The sequence below is a fragment of the Scophthalmus maximus genome, chromosome 3 (genome assembly GCF_022379125.1).
Source record: "Scophthalmus maximus strain ysfricsl-2021 chromosome 3, ASM2237912v1, whole genome shotgun sequence".
NCBI classification, from domain to species: Eukaryota; Metazoa; Chordata; class Actinopteri; order Pleuronectiformes; family Scophthalmidae; genus Scophthalmus; species Scophthalmus maximus.
Window position 1 is genome coordinate 24055732 of NC_061517.1, and position 9506 is coordinate 24065237.

The 9506-nt window shown below is 42.1% G+C and overlaps 1 protein-coding gene across 14 annotated transcripts in view; it reads right to left on the minus strand.

Annotated features, from left to right (window-relative positions):
- The window catches only part of arvcfb (ARVCF delta catenin family member b), a 215336-nt gene extending 206443 nt beyond the window's left edge, over nucleotides 1-8893 (minus strand). For 5 of the 14 annotated variants that reach the window (XM_035639710.2, XM_047330952.1, XM_035639706.2 and 2 more), the window contains exon 1: nucleotides 8568-8890. The gene's annotated coding sequence lies outside the window, so the exon portion shown is untranslated. Of the gene's footprint in view, nucleotides 1-8567 lie in introns of all 14 variants that reach the window. The other 9 variants (XM_035639698.2, XM_047330951.1, XM_035639702.2 and 6 more) reach the window with 3 other exon arrangements.
- Nucleotides 8894-9506: the final 613 nt, after the last annotated feature.

The window sequence follows — 9506 nt, forward strand, 5'->3', positions numbered from 1 at the left end:
TTAAATGTGTAAATTTGCCGATAAACAGACAGTTGAGACTGAAAACATGGCCTCATTTGCAGAGACAGAAATTAATTTTTTTTCAGCTGGTAGGGTAAATGTTGCTTCACCGTGTTCTGCTGTATATCGTGTTTCAGTGCGTTCGCCTGAGCTGCTCCACACTCCTGTGTTTACGCTGCTCAGGACAGCTCCAGTGATTAAGCAGCTCTTATCCCTGGACATAATCAAGGCAGGCCAGAATGTGGCGGGTGCGGTTAATCCTCCTCTAGCACCGAGACCCAAGTCTGGGATTGGGGCAGGGAGGAGGGGTGAGGGTGGGGGGGTGTCCGTGCAGGTTACAGAGTATAGATAAACAGGCGGACACAGTTCTGTTTGGTGGCTGACTGACTGACACCAGATAAACAACACATTACACAACTATTCAGCATGTGTGTGTGTATGTGAGTGTGTCTGTGTGTCTGTGTGTGTGTGTGTGTGTGTGTGTGTGCGCGCGCGCTTTGTAGAGGGAAGATAAAAATGAACAGCCATTTCAATCCACTGATGGAGGAGGAGAGGTTGGAGAAGGAGGGAGCCAGGTTTCAGCGACAATCAAGAGGAGGAATTCAATCAGAGCTCTATGTTAATGCAGAGCCCGTGACACATGGGAGGGCGTAAGACAGGGAAGTGGATTATGAGCGAGTCAACACGCTACAAAAGCACAGGCCGGCTGATGTTCCAATAACAATGCCAACCCGAGGTCCCGACAATTGGGTAGAGAGAGGTGGTGCCACGGAAAATCAGATTTAAAACCAATTTTGACACGTGCGTCATCATGTGTAGCAGCAGAGAGCTACCGGTGCTGACCCCGGCATTTAAGGACAAAGTAAAGCATCAGACAGAAAACAATAAAATTTAGTGCTATGACTCATAATGATATCTCTGTCCACTGAGAACATCTCTGCTGGTGCTAAAGAAAAAGTGGGATGAAATACAAAAAGAATTCTAGTGTGATTCTCAATTAACATGTTTTTTTTTATTACAAATAGTTTAGTATATTGATATTTAGTAATTGACAATATCCAAATTATTATTATATTGTTAATTGTTAATTCTTTCATTATGTGATGTAATCGATGCTGGGATGATAAAGGTTGAGATATTAGGCCAAGAAGAGGCATTCACTCGTCATTACACTCACAACTGACAAATGTATCACTGAACCGTAATGTAACCTGTGACATCAGTAAAACACTTCAGCCATATTCTGTGACATTCTACAAGTCAAATCCTACAAAAAATCTATTCTCACACTCAGTATCTGTATTATTAAAATTAATGAATCTCCCAAAGGCATCCAACCTCCCTCCACAGGAAAATAAGTATTTAAGCTCTCAGTTCAAATAAAAAACATTTTGAAAAAAAAAAAGACAGCATGAATAAAGATCAGAGCGTGACATTATAGGCTGGAGTTGAGAAAAACAGGACTTGATTCGCAGCCGAGTAAAACTGGCTTAAAAAACAACTTCATTCAACAAAAGTAAAAGTATGTTCAGGTCAGTCCTGCAGTCCTACAAACTAAACAACCACAGACCACGAGTCATTCGACAAAACCCTCTGACACAACCTATTGGAGAACTTCCAGAAAGAGTGGCCCCTACAGCTGGAGGCGACAGCACGGTTGAAAAATAAATAACGGACCCTTTTGTGATGTGACAGTGCTATGGTTAAGGTTTGGTTAGCTTTAGGGCACAGAAACAACTTGCTTAGATTTAAGGGAAGAACACTGTTTTAGTTCAAATACGTACGGTTATGAAGTTAGTAAGTTGTAAGATTCCATGCCCTTTGTCATCATGGTTCAAACAATTAACATGAACAAGAACAGGTACAAACGTGAAACTAAGAAAGGCCACGAGAGAAGGCCGACTCTTGGTTAGAAACCAGATTGTCCTGGTTGTCATTATGTAACATGCAGGTGACGATGTAGCCTGCTGGAGAAGCTAACCTGTATCTTAGTCCTAAAACCACAAGAAACAGATAATATATATTCCAATAAATATAAAAACATAAGAATCTAGGAGGTCTACCTTTCACAAAACTTTCAAAATGTAACCCCTTGACAGAGGCGGTCTGTGCAATCCTTACACAAGAGTTCAGAGCCTGTGCAGGATGGCCGATGTAGAACAGGTGCCAAGGCAACAGAGCAGTGGCAGGATGGGTGGCCGAGGGAGTGGGCGGCGAGAAGGCCGGGGAGGTTGGAGGTGCATGTTAATCGCTTCAGGAGCAGGAGGCAGAGCTCTGCAGGTGTCTGTCCCACAAAGGACCATTCACTCAGGGTCCGGACTGGCTGGAGACCGCTTCGGTCCGCTCACAGCAGCCACAAAACACAGCTCAGGCACGACCCATCACAGCAAAAGGACTGAGTCACAATTAGGGCTGCAACTAACGATTATTTTCATAATCGATTAATCGATTATGGTCCATAAAATGCCGATCATGTTTCCCAAACCCCTAAGATGATGTTTTGTTTTATCCATATTGAGTTTACTGTCAAAGAGGAGCAAAGAAACCAGAAAATATTCACATTTAAGAATCTGAAATCTGAGAATATTGCCTTTTTTTCTCCATAAAAACTGCTTGTACCGATTAATCTATTATCAAAATAGTTGGCGATTCATTTAGTAATTGATTACTAATTGATTAACTGTTGCAGCTCTAGTCAAAATCGTTTCAGTTTCCATAAGAATATTTGGAAATGTGTGTACATTTTGAACACTACTAACCACTTTGCATTATGCACTCAGGAGTGTGTAGCGCTGACCTGACAAACATATGATACCCTTTCTATATAACACTGCTGCTATGTAATACCTTCTTTATCGTTAGTTCAAAACTATAAAAATATATTTTTTTAAACTGGGGGAAAGCACAGGGTCAAAAATGTCAAATGTCTTTAATGGGCTTTAACATCTTAAGTCTACTTTTCTTAAATTCAGCTACTTTGTGAAATGGGCCTATTGAAGTCTCTGCCCATGATCGACTCACACAGTAATTTTCTCTCACTGTGCTGATTAGACCCCTCATGAACACTGTGAAGTCATGTACACACTGTCCTTGATTGAAATTGCCCTCACCCTCTGATTAGTTTTGCTGTATTTCTTGCAGGTTTTTTTTTTAAATTATTATTCTTACTGGTCTGTGAGGGTTTGCAGTGGTTAGCATGTTTGTGAAGATTGGTGACCTTGTGTAATTCCAACATGTATGTAACTACACGCCAAATTATCAGCTAGAGTAAGTGTTAACACCTGCATGTGTGTGTGTGTGTCTGTGTGTGCGCGCGTGTGTGTGTGTGTGGAATCCATCCATATCTATCCATTTTCAAAAATGTATAGATATTATCTATTTTCACAGGAGACATGTGGTTGCAGGAAAAGGACAAGTGTAACAATTACTGTACCGATTTTTATTTTTTATTTTTACATGAAACCCTGTGCCCTAACACACTGCAAGAGGTTATGAACATAGAGTTGAGGTATTAAAACTTACTTATGGAAAAAAATATCCCATCCAATTTCTTTATTTTTTTCAAAACAGTTAAATGGTTGTTAAGTTAGAGCAGAGACATAATATATAAGAGTAGTAAGAGATGAGCCTCAGACAGCTGAAGCTAAGAAAGCATTCCCCTGTTGCTGTTCTTAAAGAATGTCATTAATGTGATTAATATTCCAACTGACGTCAAGTGGGAGGAAATAAAACAGAGGAAACACCAAACGAGCTGGGTCACTACATCAATGTGCTACATCTGTACTTTGTTTCCAACATGTGTCTAAATGAAATGTAGGTTAGCAGCTAGAGTTAATCCCTCTGAAGCGTCAGCCAGCCCTGGTGGTAAGAAGCAACTCGTATTACAAATATATCATGCGCCCTGTAGAGACTGAAATAATGTGAGGAACGCTCATCGTCTGGAAATATATTAAATTCTCAGAGGTTGCCGTCTAAAAAACGCCCTGTTGCAATACCTTGCATCTAATATTGCAGTGTGTTGCAAACCCAATTAATGCCTGCACTTTTTCCTCTTATTTACTACACTACTTTTTTCCAAGTGCCATGAAGACTTCTGACGTAAATAATAACACAAAATTATGGTTACTGGCTGTTTTGATGCAGGAATATTGATATCAGCCTTCAGACACGTCACTGTGGAAAAAATCTAGGGGCTTTTTAACCCTCATCAAGTAAGATATCATTCTAGTGGAGTTCCTGTCTTGCTTGGCTTGCATGTCCATGTAGTCCCTTTCACACTGGCCAAAAAACCAGTTTAACCCCTCTAACACCCGCCATTTTCTGCAGTTCGAAAACGTTTAATCGGCATTCAGTCCCTGGTCAAATGACTCTGCAATAGATCCGGGTAATCATCGGTTTCACCTCCAATCGGCATTGAGGTGAATGTCACGCCCAGGTGAACATCCAAATTGCGCGATGACGGAGGGAATGAATGCTCATCTCCTCCGTCGGTAACTTCTGCGACTCTTTGCCATCTCAGCCACAAATTCCATTCGTCTTCGTTCAGTCAGCCCTCGAACATCGTTCAGTCTGCGCTGAGTTGATATACTTTAAAAGAGTGACAAAAGTACAATATCATAAGGTAACGTTGATCGCCGTCTCACTGGCTTCCATGCTGGCTGCTTTATGTTGTTTTCTACACTTGTTTTATGGTGCGCACCCCTCTTTACCGCCATCTTGGACTGCCACCGATCACTTCAGGCCAGTCAATATCTGCAGACCTGAATAAGCCGTCTAAAAAATGGACAGATGGAGTGAAAATGTGATGTTCAAACCAAAGACTTATTAAAACAGTACCATGGATATTTAGTTCCTACACATTTGAGACAAACCCTGGATCTGACAGTAACCACCGTCTACGTTTGAATCCAACATGCTGCTGAGCTGACAGGGAGGAGTCCTACATCTTCTTCAGACATTTTACTTCCTACTAAATTAGTGCATCAGAGCATGAACTGCTCCTGAGATTAGAGATGACCTCAGGCCTTGTCAAGTCCTTAAGAAAAATTACATTTTAACCGTTTAGTTCTTTAAGTGGTGGTACAATAATATGTTCTATTTTAAAGCCAGAGCCAAATCTGCTGGTGGTTTACTATCCATTAACCAGGTAGAAACACCAGTGAGGTTAGTTAGACATCCTAAATCCTCCAGAATAAAAAAACAACATATAGTTATGTGCTTGCCACAGTGAGCCATGTAAGGGTTAGAGTAAGTTATCTTGTTCACTAAGGAGTATGGCAGTGCAATCCAACGTCTGTACTATTTAACTAAAGAAAAACGGAATACAGAAAAGAAGTTCACAAGAAAGTTCTATTTTGTCAGCTCTGGTGGAAATCTGAACAGGGTATATATCGTATATGTGTCAGAACATTGCACATTTCTGTCCTCTCATCTGTTCTGGTCGTACGATTATTCAATTACTGGATTGGTCTATAAAATGTAAGAAAATATGGATTTCCTAGTATTTTTCTAAAGGCACTATATCTTCAAATTGCTAGTTTTGTCTGAGGCCTAAACACAAGTCTAAACTTTGGATAACATTTTTCTCAGCAGCAACACAATTCGTGTAGGACTAACTGTAATTGAATTAACTGCAAGCTCACATGATTCGGTATCAAAAAAATGGTCTTAAAATGACGATAATATTGTTTAACGCAATAATTGCTGGGACAATATATCGTGCAACAACAAAGTAGTTATCGTGACAGGCCGATACACAGCATGCAGGAATGAATGTGATAACTTGGGCAGCAAACCAATAACATTCATGCTACTGGAAAGTCTTCTTGTTAACCCCCAGTTACCCCCAATTTTTCATTTTTCAGCACAGTCACAGGTGCACTGTGTTTGAGTTGTAAATATCGTGTTTTCTAAAGTGTTGGCTGTGCCGACAACAATGCAAACTCAACTGGACTCTCGGGTGGGCAAAATTGTACTTTTGCAATTTAATGAAAGCAGCAGCTTTTACATTCAACACATTTTACAACATTTAAGCAGCTATTCGCTTATTAAAAGAAAAAAAACATCCAAGGCCATTATTAAAACGCTAAACTAATATGGATTCACTGTTTCTCTGTGATTCTCGTTCTGTTTGACAATGTCTAAAGTTTATGAATGAGATAAATTCTCAGGTCCACATGTGGTCAGTGCAAATCCTTGGCAGAAATCTTGGGATCTCTGAGACAGAACTGAAATTTTTTTTCCTCACTGTCCATTAGCTGTTGCTTTTTTGTGTGCCCCTGAATAAAATCCGGGTTTTCGGCACAGCCCAGGCTCCATAAATCGAAAACAAAAAAATGGTGCGGACCGCAGCACACAACACTGCGAGCGCCGTTGGTAAACATCACTCGCAGACACCTTAAGAGACGTGCTGGCGGGTGACGCTGCAACTCCCGGATTTTGGCCTAGTGGTTAGTGCGTCACACTTGGACTTGGGTCCCAGCCAGAGTAGTGAATTCACAACAACAACAAAGGGAGAGACAAGCTTTCTCCACAATCGCTTACTGCCCCTTTAAATGACCAAATTATATCATGCATATATATCATAGCGGTCCCTGATCAAATTGGTGGATACAATCTGGAGTGCCTGGCCTCAGTACTCACTACCACGTAGCCCCCTGTGACTAGTGTGGATCTCTGTATTTTCTTGCAACTGCAACCTTTTTTCTTGTTCTGCTTAGCTGCTTTGTTCCGTACTTCACAACTTGCCTGACAGCATCTTGCACATACAGACATGTTAAGCCACTGACAGACACGTGTTGTTTATATATTTTGAACATTTTGGCATTTGCATGTCCATTTTCCACCTCGGCACAGCCTTGGGCAGTGTTATGACAACATGTGAATATACAGAAGTACCATTCAATTTTATTTTCAGCCCACCATTTGCCATACAAAGCATCCTGCAACAACTCTGGGCCAACCCAGATACACAGTGACCCAAGACCAGCGTGCGGTTTATTGGGTTTCTTATATGCAGGTCTCTAAAAATATATATTTTGATGATAAGACTATATTATCTCATTGACTTGCCACTCCATCACTTTAAGTACATTTGCCACAGTGGAAACATACAGTGAATCGCCCTGTAACCAAAAAGCCACATTCAACAACATATATACAACAAATTGCACATGCTCGTGTGGTTAATTGCTTGAATTGCATCCAGCCATGTCCTGGGACCATTACGGTGCCAGCTAGGTGTTAAAGTGCTGACCAGGACCAATCAAAAGTCCACCGAGAACGTCATTATCAGGCCTGGGGTGAGGTCGAATTGTCCTTCCTATCTACTATTCCTATCTACTATTCCTTGACCTCAGTGGAAAACGCCATGAGGTCAAAGAAAGGTGTAAAGGAGAACTGATAGGACTTAGGAAAAGCCGACAGCGCTGCTTAGAGAATCCGACCTGACTTTCACTACACTACGTCATCACGAGATGGCGGATGTTATTGACGTGCGTCTGCCGTGGTGAAACTACAAACCCCCTGTTTGCGGCCTGAGCTCAGGTCGCTGTTTTTGAAGCGTTCAGTCATCCTGGCGGCCTGGCCGCGTGGGACGTGAACGCTGGCAACGCCGTGAGTCCCTGCCACTGTGACACACCATAATAATAAGAAGAAGAAGAAGAAGAATTGTATTTATATAGCACCTTTTATAAGTGCTTCCACAAAAACATACAAATCACAGACAATTAAAATCAGCATTCCACCAATAATACGCTTGTCAGCTCACATATCTGAATTTTTTAAAAAAATGATATAAAAAGCAAATAAAAAAAGACGACATCAAACAAAATCAAGTCTATAGAATATATATATATATTTTTTTTTTTTTTTTTTTTTTTTTAAGTGACTTAAAAGAAGGCACAGACTCCTGCCAGCCTTATTACACCAGACGCCCTTTCTCCAAATATGGTAGTGGGACGAGCGAGACCGGAAGACGCTCCATGGCAACTCACTCACAAACAGGAGGCGCAAAACAATGGAGTAGTAGAGGATGGGATGATTGACAGCCCCCCCCCCCCCCTTCCGCCTTTGCTTTGACTGCATCCATTAGCGATGAGGGCTCGCAACAACACACCAGTGCCGCACGCACGTACGTAGCACGTATTTGGCTACATCAACGTACACCTGGCGCATATAAAACCACCGAGCAGCGTTAAATGCAACCCCCGTCGTGCCCCGTTAATTGAAACACCGACTATTAAACAAAAGCGTTGGATTTAAAAAACGAAAAAAAGAAAAAGACAGAGGGCTGTCACACACCTGCTCCGTGTGTCCCAATCAATACGCCTGACGCGAGCAGCTGCTCGCTCGTCTGCGAGCCCGCGATTTCAATTGTACTACATTATTTAGTCGGCTATTACATTATTGTCACACCCTCCTCCTCCTCCTCCACCTGAGTTGTAGCGGCACAGGCTAAAACTTGGCTCGGCGAGATAATCGCGATAATTGCGCCAGAAAAGCCAAGGAAGGAGGTGCACTGATTTTTTCGTTTGTCAGTTTGTTTGTTTGTCTTGTTTTTTAATTACCTCAGTTTCTCCCCATCCGTCCTTGTTCCCGCGGACGAGAAGACTCCTTCGGTGTGACGAGCGGTAGTCCGAGCCTCGACCGGGCAACTTGGCTGCCGCAGGGATTCTGCACCGCTGCAACCTCCCTCCCTCCCTCCCCGGGTCTCGGGTCGCGTGTCGCGCTGCTTTTTCTCTCAGCCACGCGCGAAACGAAGCAGGCTACACTAAATTATTATTTTTTTTAAAAAAGAAGAAAAAAAAAAGTTGTTAGTCGTTAGTGGCCACTAATTAGCGGCTGCGACGCGCTGCTGTGTGGGAGGCAGGGCAGCCTTTATCCCTCTCATCCACAACACAGTGCAGGATGCTGCCGGTGTCACGGCAAGTGTCTCCGCCCCATCACCACTCGCCACAGTACCAGAGGAGACTGGTGACTGATTGGTTATTTGCTTCTTCTTTTTTCCCCCCCGGGACAATTAGCAATAAAGCGTTACTCGATTGTTCACGTGTGTTTAGCATTCAATTCCATAATTGTTTAAAAACGATTCAAATCCCAATAAAGGCCACAAAGCTAGGCTATGATAATCATTCGTATGAATTAGTTACATTGATATAGACATTATTTTTATTTTATTGACGTCCTCCTATTTGACTCATGTCTGTTATTATCGTGTTATAATAATTTTTCTGGCGCTGTGCATTGTCAAGTCAGCACGGGCAATTACAGGAAACGTCGGGTGAGTATCTTTACAAAGTAAAGGTATTCAGAGCGACACAAGCGCGAGTAGATTCATACAGTGCAATAGGAATTACCTGTGCAACAGAAAATTAACTCTCTGTCCAGACGAAATCAGATGGCAAATGTTTTAATTATCCAGGTAGAGTCATCATACAGCACCGAATGTTGTGCTTCAGTCTCTACGTGACCGTAATGGCTGTCAAGTGCCAAGGCAGAGGTCACAT